Here is a 17,451-nt window from a genome sequence, read left to right as displayed (position 1 = left end):
TAAAGCTGATTTTCTCACTTGGTCAGTGTGCTGAGGCAGCTCGATCATTCCTCTACTCCAAATCTCCCTCCTTGCCTTTTTTCCCCTGTCAAGGAAGGGCAAAGGTGCTTGGAGAAGAGAGATGAAGTGGTTATCCCTCCCTTCAAACTGCCCTTCCCAGAAGAACAGCTTTTCCTGAAAGAAAAAGAAAAAAAGGATGCATTAATATCTAACAAGTAATTAGTTCTTACATACCACAGTCATTTGCAAAAGACTTTGGATAATGATAACATTTGCAATGGAAATGTAGATAACTCCATGCAGACAGAACAGGGAAAGTTACAGATACACAAACCTGGAACTCTGTGTGTGCAATATGACTGTAGTCAATCAGTTGATAAATCTTACGGCTAAGAGTGAGGCAGCATTTGTAAGTCCTCTCAGTTGATTTTATCCACATTTTGTGGTGAATACCTGGCTTAAAATTATGTCCCAAAACACACAGAGAGACACTGTATGTTAAGGGGGACTGTATCCAAAGAATAAATTATGTTCAAAAATCCATCTTTCTACTTTTAAAATATGATGCAGGCTGAGATGGAAATGAGATAGAACAGACTTATGATTGAATACATGCAAAGCTGACATAGACTGGAAACAGACGAAATGTATTCATCGCTATTTAGAGCCATCTTAACAACTATTTCTAAAGAAATGGATTGTCCATTCTACAATCTATACTACTACATAATACTGTGCACTATTGTAATATATTCTCAATCTGATGGGAAGTACAAAAAGTCCTCGCTTAACAACCATTTGTTTAGTGGTGGTTTGGACTTATGACAGAGCTGGAAAAACCGACTTACAACTGGTCCTCAGACTTACAACCTTTGCAGCATCCTCATGGTCACATGATCATGATTTGTGCGTTTGGCAGCCAGTTCACATTTATGACCATCGTAGTGTCATATGACCACATGATTGCCATTTTTGACCTTCCCAGCCAGCTTCTGGCAAGCAAAATCAATGGGGAACCGCGTGATTTGCTTAACAACCACATTGTTCGCTTAACACCCACAGTGATTCGCTTAACAGCCACTACAAAAAAGGTTGTAAAATCAGGTTGGATTCACTTAATGACCATTTCACTTAGCAACCAAAATGCCAGTCCCAATTGTGGTCATTAATGACCACGGAAGTGTCTACAGACAAACGCCGGCTCTTTGGCTTTGAAACGGAGATGAGCACCGACCCCTAGAGTAGGACACGACTGGACTTAATGTCAAGGGAAACCTTTACCTTTACCTTACATTATGTGGGGCAAATATGTATTGCTATGCTATTTAACATGAGAAATCCTGTTATCATAGGTTATATAAGGTCCTCCTAATTAAGACGTTTATATTAGTGGGTGGAATTGCTTTTAAGCTGCTGTTAAATTAGCTCATTTAGTTACTTTCCAGTTATTTCCCTCAAACATAAGTGGACACACCCATTGTTAATGCCTAGATTCATACAGTAGTTCTGATTTATTTAGTTCAGACTTCTTGGTAGAAATTCCAAGGGCAGATCACTTTAAAAAATAGAAAAACAGTTAAAAGTAAATGAAACTAATAACTAATAAACCATCTTAAAAGGAGACTGAAAAGGCAAGCAGATCTTAAGAATCAGTTAAAAAACAAACAATAGGGTAAAATTAAGCATTGAAAAGAAATATAAAAATCTTTGGCTGATGTCTAAAGGACAACATAATAGGCAGATAACAAACATCTCTAGTTAATACAACTACTTAATTCCAGTTTAGGCTGCATAGTTCCAAGATACTATTTTCCTGCAAAATTAAGCCCAGGGGAACTATCTTTTATAACGCTACAGCAATTCAAACAGGATTATATCACTTTAGAAATATTATTACTAATTGACTGAATTGTGCAGGCTTAATTTATGTTAGATATGACATTTTGATATATTCTTTTCTGAAAATTGCATTCTACAAATTGTCTAAACCCAGCTGGCTCTGAAATGGAGGCACCACTTCCAAGCAGACTTTCTCTCTACTGTCTTGTGTCCAACAGCAGGAACCCTGCAGGAACTCATGACCTGAAAATCTTAATGTGAGAAAAATAGGGTGGCTCATGATTGTTCTGATTCCATGATCTTCATGTACCCCTTAACTTTTCAGCATAGAATTTCACCCAGCACAATGGCAGAGAAAATTAACCATGTCCTACAAGTGACTTCAGTTGATATGGAACTTCAGTTCAAAAACAACTATACCACAACATAGCATTTGAATCGTTATTTTTGCATCTGGACCACCACATTATTTTTTGCAACATGTCCTTAAGGCTGAATGTGCCAGTACATAGATTCTGATGATCTAACACAATTGCCACTCAGGCTGGCCCTACCAATAGGCAGTGACACAAGTACCTCAGATGATTAATGCTGAGAAGAACTACGGTCCCTCAACTGTTCCGTATGAACCCCCTGTTCCACACAGATTGTCTTATATCTCCTACATTGTCTTACTGCTGTCAGAAGTGATGGAAATTCCCATTGCCAAAGTTGAAGAACAACAGGCATTTCCACTGGCATTTTAACATGAAACAGAGTAAGGGTATCTTATCAGGCAGCAAAAGACCTTGGGCCTTCTTCTGTGAGCAATCCACCCATGCTCACTTGAAACCAACATTTCTATTCCACAAACTTGTCCTTTTTAAAAAACTAAAATAAAAAATAAAAATCTCAATTTTAATAATTTGGTTCATGGGTTTTTATCGCTGTGTTGGTGCTTTTAAGGTTGCATTTCATTTTATTATATCCTAGACTTATTTCTTTGCCCAGCAGTTTAAAGAATTAGGCTGTTATTGAAAAATTGCAAAAACCATGAAACCAAATGAACTTGCTTCAAATAATGTTAAACCATGCAGTCATCTGGTTAATTCCAATTTGTGTTGCATAGTTCCATGACATTTTTCCATCAATATAAAGCACAGAGACACCATCATTTGTAACAATATCCCAATGCAAAGAGGATTGTAGCAATTCAGATATATTCTTCCTGGTTTGGATTGTGTGAATTGTACAGACTTAATTTCCATTAGCATGACATTTTGATGTTTTTTGGAACTGTATGTGGAAAATTGGCAGAAACAAAGAATGGCAACACTCTGCCAGTCAAGATTTGTCAGATTCCCTTGAATGTTCATGAAACTTATAAACAATAACAAGTTTTATATAGGTTATACACTATGCATATAGATGCATACCTATGTGTAGCAGATTTGGATATACATTTTCCACTGTACTGTATGTGTACAGTAATCTTTTTTTCAAATGTTTGAAAGCATATGGCACAGAATGTGTGCCAGTTTGAATAAAATTTTTATATTACTGTAACACTGAACCGCTGGAAAAAGTCCCCAGCTTCTAACAGGCAAAACAAAAAGTTGATTTGCTATATATGATTCCAACATGAATTGTATTATGGAATATTCAGCAAAGAATCCCACAAGATACCTCACTGCCTTTATAGTTTATATCATAGACACTTCCAGTTAAAAGATCTGAGGGTAGGAATGAAAAGCAGGAAGTCTCTCCTATAGATGAGAAAAAGCATTCTGTTGCCAAAAGGAATTTGGGTATCCATTTCCACATGAAGGAAGGAATATAATCCTTTTTTTTAATGCATAATATCTCAGGTTCCATTGTCGACAATTAAAGATTCCACACAACCTGTGGAATGAGGAAAACCTCAGCTTAAAGTGATAGAAAATCAGTGTTGAACAGAACAGCAAGTGGAGGAAAAGAACAAGTCTTCAACTGCCATTTGAGATTCTTTCACCAGGTTTAAGTTTACTGTAACTCAGAGGTGACTAACATTGGCTTGCAGAGTGTACAATTATTGAAAGTTTTTTCTGGCCTGCTATGGGTGTATAGCATTCTTCCCTTTACAGAGGACAATTCTCTACCTGAAGAGGACTACACCTGAAAACTTCCTTCATTTTAATATGTTCAAGATACTTTTCACCTTAGGAAGTAAGAGCAAGGATGTAAAGGTTGTCCAGCAAAAGTCAAATGCTATCTGCCTAGAGTCCATGATGACTGAGATGGTAGATAAATTGCATAAATAAGGAAAAATAAACAAACATGGTGAAACCTGGAAGGCAACGTCTGTATAAAAGCAATGGGGAAAGGGAAGCAACATCCTAAGAAAAAATTATGCTTGAGTTCCCTTTGGAACTCTGACCTGGGGCCATTCTTTCCTTTCTTCCACTTGCAACAGAACAAGGTGGTGGTGGAGGTGGTAGAGAAGTTACTTAGAAATAATGGAGAGAACCCTGCAATTAGACCAGCCCCATTCCTGCTGGTCTAAACTGTGCCATGTTTGGTAGATGTTTTCCTCACCATTTGGTGACCTGCTGAAGAGGGAGGGCAGCAAACAAGAAGGACTCAGCCAGGGCAGCATTGTTTGACTGTGACTCAGAAGAGAAGCAATAGAGGTAGGAGAAGGACTGGCAATAGGGACTTAATGGTGTTTTCTGCTGACACAAGGATGGGTAGATAGCATTCAACACAACAGTGCAGAAAGGCCCTTAGGCTCAGGGATGTCTACAGGGGGATGCACATGAAAAAGCAGCAGGGCTTTGATCATCATCCACCATCTTGAGCCTGCACGGGTGAATGATACACTCTGGTCGTTCAGATGCTTGTAAATACACCCAAAGCTGTGAAAAATCCCTTTGTTCTCAGCTTTTGTTCTGCTGAAGTTTTTCCTGAAGCATCAAATTTGGGAGGGAGGCAGAAGAGGAGTCTGATCTTGCTTATACCATTTTACACACTAGGAACCCCACATGACTATTTCTAGCTTGCCAGCACTAATGAAAAGTGTACACTCTGGACCGTGTGTAGAGCTGGAGAGAAAACCCTAATAACTATTAAACATGGAAATCACCTTTTAGTCCAAGCTGGAATGAATAGATCTGGGGATTTAAATCCCAGCATCTTTGAAGCAAATGTAGTCTGGATAATGCAAAATAAAGAGATATAACCCAGAACATTTTGGCATTCTCTGTGATTGCTAAATGAACAATTATTTCCTCCCTGCATCGCACCTCCAATGCTTCTTTTTGCCTTCTTTGTGCCTTAAAAAGAAGGAAAAAGGCAGAGATACAATCATATCTATTCCATCTCTTGTTCTTTTTTTTCCAGTAAACAGCCTGGTGTAGGCCTAAGTATGCTTTTCAGTTGCACAGCACTGAAGAGCCCAAATCATTCGTACGGATGTGTTATTATTTAGAGTTTAGGCTAGACAAAGGTTTAGAAGACAACACTCTTCTATAGGGAGCAATTCAGAACAAAGGGGAATAAATACACTAACTGAGCTTTCCATCTGTATTTGCTTCTCCTACACCATCAACACAGTATATAAAAACGTTTCTTAAAAAGGAAAAAAAAATGTCATGCAAGTCAGATCAGCCTGCTTTTAGAGTTGAGAGAGAAGAGAAATATAATGAACGGATTTCTTGTGACAAGGCTAGAAATACAAACATTTCGGAATGTGTCCCCACCACATATTTAAATGAACGATCTGGTGTGTATGCATACATAAACTCTTAATCTGTACACATGCCGTCATTCATGCATAACATCCCTCACGTGTGCATACAAAGCATACTGGGTAAAACGTCTAATCTGCAAGTGTGCAATGGTGTGTGGATATTCATACAATGGTTTCTAGATGGTAGTTCAGAATCTTAACCATTTCTTTTACCATTTTTTTTTAAACTCACATGGAGTCAGATATTTAACCAAGAGTCCCAGGAGCTGTTAAGCTGATGTAGCCTTTACTGTTCAGGATTTACTTGAATTAATAGAAAGAGGATCTTCCTGTTCCCACCCTGAAAGATAGTAGAGGAGCTAAAGACCCAAGGTTGACTTTCTCAGTAACAGGCCCCTCCCTAAGGAGCAGCCTGTCCCCCCAAGGTCAGCTGTGCTCCTACCTTGATGATGTTCCAGAAGACAACAATAGCAATCTTCTTTAAGAGAGCATTTGGACTCATTTGATGGCAGCTATAAGTTGTTCCATTGTAGTTTCAGTTATTATTTATTGTTTTTATGGATGGATTTTATTATTCTATTAAGATTTTGTCTCATCTGTCCTACATTCCCTAGAACTGGAACAGTAGGGGACATATGAATGTTGATAAATAAATAAATAACCCATTGAAAAGTATGAAACATGGACATTGGTCTATCCATAATGAACAGGCAGAAGTGAGTATTGGTACCATTTGAGAAAGCAAATAGGGAATCCCATTTTTAATGTTCTAGTCCATAAATGTTACCCAACAGCAGCAAATGGGCTGAACTAGATTCTTTCTCTTGCTGTGTTACCATATATTGCTCACGAATAAGCTGAGAATGTGAGGTTACCCACAGATAAGCCAATGGTGAAAATTAAAACATATGAACACTTTCAGGGTTGGCTTATCTGCGGGTGGCACACTTACCACAGTATTTTGGTTAAAAGTTCAACAGTTGGCTTATTCATGGATGGGCTTATACGTGAATATGTTCAGAGTCACTTGTACAGTGAGATGGGTGGCATATAAATTTGAACAATAAAAAAAATAGTATATGGTGAAATCTATAATTTTCAAAAACAGTAATCCCTTTGCTCCTTCTTCTAACTCTCAGATTATGTAGATGCACTAAGGATTAAAACAAATTCTATACAGAATCCTGATGGGAACAAATTAAATACCAGTAGATCTCAGATGAGAGAGACCTAACTAGATCCATTTCTGGAGGGTTAGGGTTGATGACACAGTCCATCCAGAAAGTACCTGATGCTGCTAAAAGTCTAGAAGCTTTTTAAAAAAAAATTAAAAACCTACAGAAGAAGGCAGTGCTCAGCCTTCCTATAAAGCTTATAAAGTACAACCTCCCTCTGTCCCTGACTCTAATCTAGTGAACTTCTTTCATTTTTAATTTTTTTAAAAAATGGACTTGAAATTGGCTTATTGAAAATTCGTTCCCTAAAAGTGGGCTGCTAAATAAAGTGGACTTCTCCACTACAGTAATCCCTGGATGCCCATATTGCTTCAGAAGCATTTTAAAAATAGGCCTACAGTCAATAACCCATATCACAAAAGACTAAGAACAAAATAAGGATCACAATAAGCCTCCAGAAAATAATGGAGAAGAGGTGAATGGTTAGATTATCAGAAAAAACATACTTGCTTTTGCAGCCTACATTTATAAAAGCAATGCTGCTTGCTAACAAGGAATGGGGGGGGGAGGGGGCTTGAAGAGATAAGAATCCATAAATCATTCTGATACATGAAGAAGTAAGTAGGAAAGAGGAGAATTCATGGGCAGACTTTAAAACATTGGGCAATCAAATCATATATTTTAAAGATATCCTGCCTTGCACTAAATCTGAATCAGCAGCCAGGTTGAACTTGCAAAAACAGAGAGATAAAATCCCATTTCTTTTGCAAATGCAATGTTATCTAAAGGTTGTGAATAATGATTCAGAACCATCTTCCCTGCCAGGTTCTCTGCCTGCATTCAGAACTGAAATCTGGGGTGGAACTAATGGTTCTAGTTATGCACACATACATCTCACCCAAGGGAATGAGGTGTGAACACAGCAATATTAAAGGCGGCTTTAGCAGAGGCTGATCTAATCCTACAGGCTGACTTTGCTCAGGGATCCTATTTTATGAGAGATGATGGTGAAAAAAGTGCCAGTTGAAATGCTGAAAGAGGAAGGAGGGGTATCCATTAAAAGCAAACAAAAATACACTATAACTTTGTATGGTCTTAAGTTTATGACCTAGAAAACAGAATTGAAGTTCCTTAATGGGCACAGCTCATTAATTCTAAGTAATTTCATCCTGGGAAACACAAGGGTATTTTAAGAAGTATGGGTACAAAGGCAAGTTTCTTTCTAACAGGAAAAACACAACACAATGAATTATTCTCCTTTTTAATTTTTGAAGCCCAGGCCTGAAGTACCAATAAAAATACCTGTTTATGCTTAATGAAACAAGGCCTGACATAGTCTGATCAATATTTATCAATTCTGCTTTTTTTCATTACCTAGCATATTCCAGCACTTCAAAATAGGATTCGATATCAACTCCATGTTTTTATACACCTTATTAGCCTGGCTTGCTTCCCACCAGATTTTTATTTTAATTGTATAAGCCTTATTTCAACTTATCCTCAATCCTTAAAATGTTAAATATACATTTCAATACATATAATTTTTCAAGCATTCAACAGAATATGTGGTATAACTAAAAGAACTTTAGTTTTGGAATTGTGTCTTACAAAGCCTGCTTACGTTAGCTTGGATCTTAGAATAAATTAATGTAAAGGACATTTATGAAAAGAAACACTCCTGTTCTTTCTCCCTTGCAGCCATGTGCCTCTCCCAGACAAACTACTAAGAGTTGTGCTATAGGATGGATGCATGCATGCATGACAGGCAGACAGACATAGATCTCATTGGTCTCTATTGAACAAGATGGGGGAATGAAACACTCAGGATTCTCTCTCATCTGGACTCTTGTAACATCGTCTATATAGACTTACTCTTTTAAAGTGTCTCAAGGTTGCAGGTGTTTGCAGGATCCTATGATAGCAATACTGAAAGATCTGTTTTGGTTGTTAATTGCTTACTGGACATAGTTTAATGTCTTAGGGCCTGGCTATTTGAGGGACTACTTCTTCCATCACAATGCCTGCTTAGCCTTGAAGATCTGCAGAAGTCCTTCTGAAGATGCTCTTGTGGGACATCCAGCATGTAAGATAGTGTCTTCTCCTGAACTGTTCCCAGGCCTTGTGGAATGTACTCCCTCAGGAGTTTCGTTTGGTGCTCACTGTCTCTTTCTCTCTCTCTCCCTCCCTCCCATTCTCTGCTTTTAGAGAGCAATCAGGATACATCTGTTTTGCTGTTTTCAATTGTTAAATTTATTCATTTTAATCCATGTTTCAAAACAACTCCCTCTCCCCTCCAACATCGGAATAGAAAGGTGGATATAAATGACTTGAATAGGGATGGATAAGCCAAGTAAACATTGGGTTTAGATTTTATCATAACTTATTTGTTTATTTATTTTATTTATCAAATTTGTCACCGCCCATCTCCTCCCACCAGGGGGACTTAACCTGAGGATGTTTGCAGAACGTTTTGCATCTTGTCCTTTCCTCTGTAGCCCCACGCATCTATCCCACAAGATGCAAGAAGCTCCCCAAATCATTCAAAGAGGATTTTAATTGGTTGCAGGGGGGAAGAAAGGCAGAAAACTTTGCTTCTAGGCACTTCTGAGTCAAGGACTTCACAATTTATATCACAATTTATATCAAGGTGAAGCAAGGTTAATTCTCCATTTCATCTAACACGTTAAATCTAATATGGCCATTTGTTCCTGAGTCACACATTTGGGATGAATGACGTTCAGAGCTTTGGTCAACAGGGTTGTTTAAAGCCACAAAAATCAGTGAAACTCAGGTCTCAGGCTTCTACCATCATTATTACTTTCACACCTTATGAATTGCAAAACTCTAGTAATTCCATACTGTTGCCACACCCATGACTTATTTAAAGATCAAAGTATTTAAAGTATCAGGTAGGTTGATACATGTCCCACCCACACTTCCCTACACTATTTCCCTTCTTCCCTTCTTGCCTCATCTCCTGAGCCCTCTTTGGTAACATAAACATTTTTTTTCTGTCAAAAGCAGAACAAATCCATCTGTGCAGATATGTTTATATAACACTGCAAATGGCTGGATTTGAAAAACAAGGAAGGTTCACAAGCAAAGTGTGAGTGGACTTTGCATCTAGTGACAGAAGCATTTTGACTGGACCTGAAGAGTGGAGATGTGACATGTCCATAGGCCAGGAAAGAAAGCTGCAACAATCTAACAAGCCAGATAGGAAAATAGTTCTCTGACTGCAGAGGTGGAATAGATGAATAAAATCTTTGGCCTGTATTAAATATAACACTGTTGTTCACATTTCAGGATGAACTTTTGATTAAAGCATGGGGATCTGTTCAAAAAGCTTTGAGTAAGAGGTCAGCAGTACTGAGTACAGGGACCTTCACACAGAACTCTTACACTGATATATGACGGTGATCATGCATGTTTATGCTATTTGCATGGTAACTTGGAATATTAGAAATTATAATAGTGATATATTGCTATTTAGTATTAATACATAGGAGGCTGAAATGATTGCCATTTATATTGCTGCAGAAATTGGTGATATGGATTTCTGGCTGAGTTTCTCCTACTTCCTTCTGACCTTGTCTTGCTGTCTTCTATCAGTTTAGGGGCATGTCCATTAGTTTCCTCACTAACAACAGCAGCGGCAGCAGCAACAACAACAACAACAACAAATCAACATTTCTATATTTCAGATGTCCATGTTATTGACTCTTGGAAACATTAATGCATTTACTGAATGGAGAGAACACACTGAAATATGGTAATTACCCGAGTTTCAGCTGCTAATGCAAAGTTAAGGGCGAACAAGTCCTGTTGGTTTGAATAGGATATATGCAGCCTTAACTACAGTAGCCTGTGGATTACAACAGAAAAGCTACATAGGCCTAATTTTATCCACATGGGGGAAAAGAAACGTATGTATAATCCTTATTAATCTACATTGCTTGCTGCAAAAGGTGCAGTTAAAACAATTAGGAAACACTCGATTGTATTCTTGCTTCCTTTGTCCTCTATTCCTCTCTGCTCCATTCCACATATTATTTCTTGAATTTAGCCTATGAATATTAGTGATAGAAAACTGTCTATTGTATAGAGATTTTACAGATAGAAGATATAGGAGATGACTTCTGTGTATGTTTAAAGACTGAACACTGTGCATGTATTGAATATACACAAGAAGGGGATCTGAATGTGACAACATGTCATGGATACCCCTCCAAAACATTCTCTCTCTCTCTCTCTCTTTCTCTCTCTCTCTCTCACACACACACACACACAGACATAGATGGATGGATGGATGGATGGATAGATGGATAGATGATAGTGTGTGTTAGTAAATGGGATCACTGTGGACCAGATGATGGTGCTCTGTAATATAGTCTCATTTTTCTTCTGTTTTTTTTTTAGCTTAATTAAGGACATCTTTTTTTAAAAAAAGAAAGGCATAGGAAGCGTAATGGGCACCACCAGTTGCCAAAACTGGTCCATGTCTTCAGACTCATCAACTGAGATAAGTGTGTGGGTCCTTTGCTAAGAAGAGGCACTTAGCTAGAAAATGAAATTACTTTTCTCACACGTTTGCATTACAGGAGAAAGAAGTACTTGTTTAGATACTCACTCTAGCCAAGCAAATTGTAAGGAATGCCTAAGACCAAATAAAATACTCAGACTCTAAATTAAGTTTAAGCTCTGGCTTTTATTTAGAATAGAATGCACACCAGTAGAAAGCTGAGAGTGAGGGAAGCGCGCCAAAAGTTGAATTAAATAGTCTCGCGCCAAACAGCGCTCCACCCCCACACTCCCCGGGTGTGCCCCACGAGTTCCACAGAGTGACAGGCCATCAAGACTTGATAGGTGAGAGGTCGTCCAGCCCCATTCGCCCCGGGCATCGCCCTGTTTATCTTCCTGCGAGGTAATGGTCTATTACCAGGCGATTAGACCTCAATATTCCTCGAAAGCCCGGACGTGCCCTTCCGAACTTCGCCCTGATCCTTTATCAAGGGCGTCAATGGCCGATTACGGGCGATGGGACCTTGTTTGTTCAGTAGATCTCCCAACCCCATTACCTTCTTTGTCCGGTTTATCACCCGCACCTCTCCAGCCATTGACACGCATCTGCGCTTTGTCATGCGAGCCGTTACGATGTCGCCAACACCGCAACGGCGATCATGACACAAATTGTTCTCAAAAAAGTTTTTTTTCCCCCTTCTTTATTTTTTTTGAGAACAGGATAAGTTCTCAGTCTTGGGAAGTTCAGACGAGATTAGTATTCTGCCTTGTGGCATGTAGCCAAGCTTCACATTGCACTGGGGCAAATTTTTGCTTTAGTGGATATACAGTACTGGCTCTGATTTGGGATATCTCATAGATCTTCCCCTGGGTAACTTCCACTATCTGAGATACTTCAGGGATTGTTAGAAATCACAGCTGATACTGAAGGTGACATAAGCAAACCACCAGCTCATGTTTTGCATAATTTTCATGAAAGAAGATATGGAAATAGCTGTTTGTGAGCAAAATCTGCCCAAAGGTAATCTGAGAACACCTCTGAAAGTAGTGAAACACAGGAAAATATGTGAGAAATGTTCCCTGCCAGAAGATGTTTGTTTATGTTGGTAAGGGATACTCTGAATTCCCAAGGAACCGCAACAATACATTTGTGTTCCTACCTTTTCTGGAAATGGCTGATCCTGTAAAGGGAGGAATAGGATGAAAGAAAGGAAGGAAATAGTTGAAATGTTCAGTTTCCACTGGAACAAGCCTGAATAGCCTTGAGCTGACAGACGTAAAAGTATGATTGTTTAACAACTTCCTCCCTGCCAAGAGACAATATTACACACATTTGTAAAATACAATACCACATATAGAACAATACAATACAAGTGCATTTTGTCAGTCGAATACCATACAATAGAAAATGTTGCAACTTGGCCAGTTTCTTGGCTTCTATATTTCTAGTAACAAAAAAGAAATGATTGTATGTTGATTGTTTCACTTGATTTTCCTATTCCTGTTACCTCTTGCTGTGCCTCTGAGTAAGTTGAGAAGGTCTCCTTTCGCCACAGGATACCTTTGTTTAATGAAACAACCTTATCTTGGACATTTAAGCCAATTCTGGATCAACTGGTGCATGAGTTTTAAAAATAAATTATTTTATGCAGTAGAACAGCAAAACACCTTCTTCAGTAAAACTAAACAAAAAGACTTTTCAACTGTACTGTTTATAGGGGACCTGACTGAGCATAGAATGTCTACATTTTGATCAATCAAATAAAACTTTGCTTTTGATCAGTGTTTCTCAAATTTGGCAACTTTAAGGCATGTGGACCTCAACTCCCAGCCATTCCCAGAATGACTGGCTAGGGAATTCTGTGAGTTGAAGTCCACACATCTTAAAGTTGCCAAGGTTGAGAAACACTGCTTTAGATCTTGGTTTATTATTATTATTATTATTATCCATCATGGGATTTAATTGGACAGAATGGAAAAGAAAGAAATGTACCTCATATGTGAATTTGTCTATCTGTTAGAAAACTGTAAAGTTTTTATTCAGAAAGGATTAACAAATGAAAAAACTGCAAGTATTTAACAGAAACAAAACAACTAAGTATTGAACCAGTAAAATTGGAAAGGCAGCTGATGACTATATAATATAACCAACATCAGATAAAATTTTGGATAAATTTTTAAAAAAGTTTTGTCAAGATACTGAAAGGACTCTTGTGTCAATGCCAGTCAAATTCATTAGGGAGATGTTCCAAAGACAGCATTATCTCTCAAGACATTACTATCTGCCCATGAGTGTGTGTGTGTGTGTGTGTGTCAGAACAGTCAAGATGGCAACCACAACCATGAAATCAAAGTCCCCATGCAAAGAAGAAGAGGCCCAGCTTCAATCCCACAGCTGCAGCTTTCGTGCTGATTTTTTTACACCCCAATATCTATTATCAAGGACATTTGGAGAAAGATCTCATTTAATGGTTTCAATCAAATGATCACCTTTCTGCTGCCATGGCCTGCACTTTCTGAAAAATGTTTCGAAGCCTGCTAGATGTCACCGGAAGAAAGGTTATTTATTGATTACAAAACTTAATCATACCACACACACACACACACACACACAAGTATCTGCAGAATTCAGGTCGGTGACCATAATAAAGGACTATAATATGCTATACACACAAAAAGGTGAGTGCCTGTCAAATTGCAGCAGTGTGGTCTTGGGAGTTTCCAGAGTTTATTAAAAAATGGGCTGAGGGACAGTTGACAGCATGCAAGTTGCCAACCCACAGTTTTAATGCACAGACTACAGGTAGTCCTCGACTTACAACCATTTGTTTAGCAAGAGTTCAAAGTTACGACGGTGCTGAAAAAAGTGACTTACAACCAGTCCTCGCACTTACAACTGTTGCAGTGTCCCTGTGGTCACATGATCAAAATTCAGATGCTTAGCAACCAGCTCATACGACGATTGCAGCATTCTGGGGTCATGTGATTGCCATTAGCAATCTTCCCAGCCAGCTTCTGACAAGCAAAGTCAGTGGGGGAATCTGGATTCACTTAACAACCATGGAGATCCATTTAAAAACTGGGGTGATTTACTTAACAACTGCAGCAAAAAAAGGTCATAAATCCAGGCATGACTTACTTAACAACCACCTTGCTTAGCAACTAAAGTTCCAGTCCCAATTGTGGTCATAAGTCGAGGACTCACTGTATTTGAAATGGAGGGAAATGTTACTTCAGATATTTCAATTGCAATAAATGATATGTCTCCTCTAAAAAAAGTTAACCTCCTACAGCTTGTCTAGTTTGAGTTGGATCAGGCTAACTTCCAAATGCTTGGCTGGAGTTCTCTTTCTAAATCAGGCAGTGAAAGTTTTATGAAACTCACAAGCAAAATGAACTGTGATGAACCTTTAAGGTGAATGATTGTAAGCAGGACAGAGGCAACCATAAATCCATGAAGTGCTTGTGGCAGCTTGTGAAATGCATTTGCCCTCTTCATCTGCTCCAGGCCCAGAAGCTCATCTTGGGGCTAAAAAGAAAGCTGTGGAGATGACAGGAAGGGGTGCTCCATCCAGTCTTAAACTAGGGCTATAAATCCCAGAATTCTGAGTGGCAAACAAGTTAATTAGGCAACATTTGCAGAGTACTTTTATTATTGGAAAGTACCTGCCTAGTACCAGATTCCCATTGGAGATCCAGGGAATGAATTACAAGTCCCAATAGGAAAAAATACTGACTGCTGCCACATTTCCTTGCCCTGATCAAAGTTTCTGAGACTGAGACACCATCCCATTTTATCCCCAAATCATAGATAGGGCAAACATACTGCATGTAGTGTGTTTCTTATGCTAAAATTTCAGCTATGGTAAAGACTGCATTTACTTGGCCTGTGTTTTGATCAGTTCACCCCTTGGAATCAAATTGCTGACTTAATTTGGTGCTCTGAATCTAATTGGGTGCCCTCAGATCTATGCAGTGCCTTCTACATATTCTTTTATATTCTTTAGGGGGCATGGTGGCTCAGTGGTTAAGATGCCAGGCTTGTCAACCGGAAGGTTGCAAGCTCAGTGGTTTGAGACCCAAGTGCCACACGGCGGAGTGAGCTTCCGCACTCGCCCCAGCTCTTGCCAACCTAGCAATTCGAAAGCATGCAAAGGTGAGTAGATAAATAGGTACCGCTTCGGCAGGAAGGTAACAGCATTTCCGTGATTGTCATGCTGGCCACATGACATGGAAGTCTCCTTAGACAATGCTGGCTCTTCAGCCATGGAAACGGAGATGAGCACCGCCCCCTAGTGTGTCATTAGACATGACTAAATGGAAATCTTTACTATAGAGAGGGAGGGAGAGAGAGAGGGAGGGAAAGAAGAAGCTTCTTATTTCCTTTGCAGCAAATATAAGTACAATTACAAAATTATCTCTTACTCTATGATTACAATAAAAAGAACCTCACTTTTTTCTATTATCCAATTTTTTTTCTAATCATCAAAACCACAAATAAGAACTGCATTTTTTCCCATTTCATGCAAAAAGTCTATAAGTGGCCTTTTACATATCCTCACACACTTTTTAATCAAATCATATTCAACTTGTTCAATTGAATCAAAGATCTGAACTGGATTAACTTTGTTGAATTGAATGGATGCCTCGAATTGGACCTTGGGTGATTCACAAACCCAATTTACTTGACAGAAAAACCCTGAAAAATGTAAGTAACTCCCCAAAAGTAAGAAAAGAAAATGTGCATGCCTCCTTTGCCATAATATCTGAGAATATCAATTGTTCTTCCCTTTTTTAAAGGTAAATCATTTAATGAACAAATTATCCTCCTTTCATGTAAATGCAGTACAGTTTCAAACCAAAGATCTGGCTAATAGATTATAATAAGTATATAAAATTCTTCTTCCTTGAGTGACTCCTTTCCCATTCTCTGGCCCATCGTCTCCAGACTGGTTCAGTCTTTGTGGCTGCTGAAAACAGCACACAACTCCTCCTTCCTTTCTATGATATGAAATGGAGCGAAATATCTTCAGGACCCATTGTGTTACTGGCAAGGGGAATCCCATATAGAGGCAGAAATAGTCTTTTTCCCCCCCTCTGGTTTGAAAAGAGCTCATGGTAGCACTCCTTCTTTTTAATGTTCACCTCAATCCTGTGTCAAAGATTAGCCTCAACTGTGACTAAACACACTTTCCCAGTGATAGTGGTGGGCAGGTGGGGATTTAAACCAACAACTTCCTTCACATCACACAGGCTCTCCCTAGAGCAGGATAAGTGAAAACCAGTGTGTGCACACTCTTTGCCATGAACTGGACGCTGGAGGTGGTGTCAGGGCTGGTGTATTTGGCTCCTTCTTTGTGCAGAGCTGAGCATGAAGAGACAAAAAAATTATACATTATGCTTCTTTTGGCACATACTGTACAGTGCCCTGCTCTTACCTGATCTTATTCTCCTTCTCCATGGCAACAGCAGCTCTGCTATCCCCATTTGAAAGGCACAGAAGGGACCAAAGCAACTTGTGTGCATCTGTTGAGAAACTGCTCAGCTAGCCTGGATCTGTTTTTTCCAATACAAGCACACTCTTGCCTGGCTGAAAGTCAGGAGTCTAAGCTGAAGCAAATGATGGTGGTTTGAAGCTAGTTTTTTTCCCACCCAAGTTGCTTCAGTTGCATTGGACATGCTAGGAAATGCTCCAGAAGTAGGAGTCCCCAACAAAGGAAGCCACCAGACTGTGGAAGACTGGCCTAGTCTAAGGAGGGTCGACATTTTCTATATACTTTGTGTTGAAGACAACATGCCAGTGGTCAATGGAGCAAAAGGAAGTGACAGACAGACATACAACTGAAAGCGAATGCATATTTGTTCACTCTCTCTCCACAGAGAAATATTTCTATGGTTCAATTGTCCGTGCTGGGTGCAGTAACAAAATCTGGAGTCAGTATTACCAGTGCCATTTTTTCCTGCCTGTACATAAACACTGACTCTTCCACCAGTCTATTGTTCCAAGATGGAGCAGAACCAAGTTGCTTTGTGCTTTGTTTTTACCAAGCAGACTGATACCCATGGGGGTTAGCTGCACCCTTAGCTAAAAATCAATAGTTGATGATCTATACCATGAAAATCTCTCTGTAGAAGGTACTGAATATGTGAAGCAGAATAGATCAGCCTCCAGGGAGACAGAAAAAAATGAAGAGATTTATGTGGAGATAT

The sequence above is a fragment of the Candoia aspera genome, chromosome 4 (genome assembly GCF_035149785.1).
Source record: "Candoia aspera isolate rCanAsp1 chromosome 4, rCanAsp1.hap2, whole genome shotgun sequence".
Taxonomy (NCBI): Eukaryota; Metazoa; Chordata; class Lepidosauria; order Squamata; family Boidae; genus Candoia; species Candoia aspera.
The sequence above is the reverse complement of the archived record's forward strand: the minus strand, read 5'-3'. Positions refer to the sequence as shown.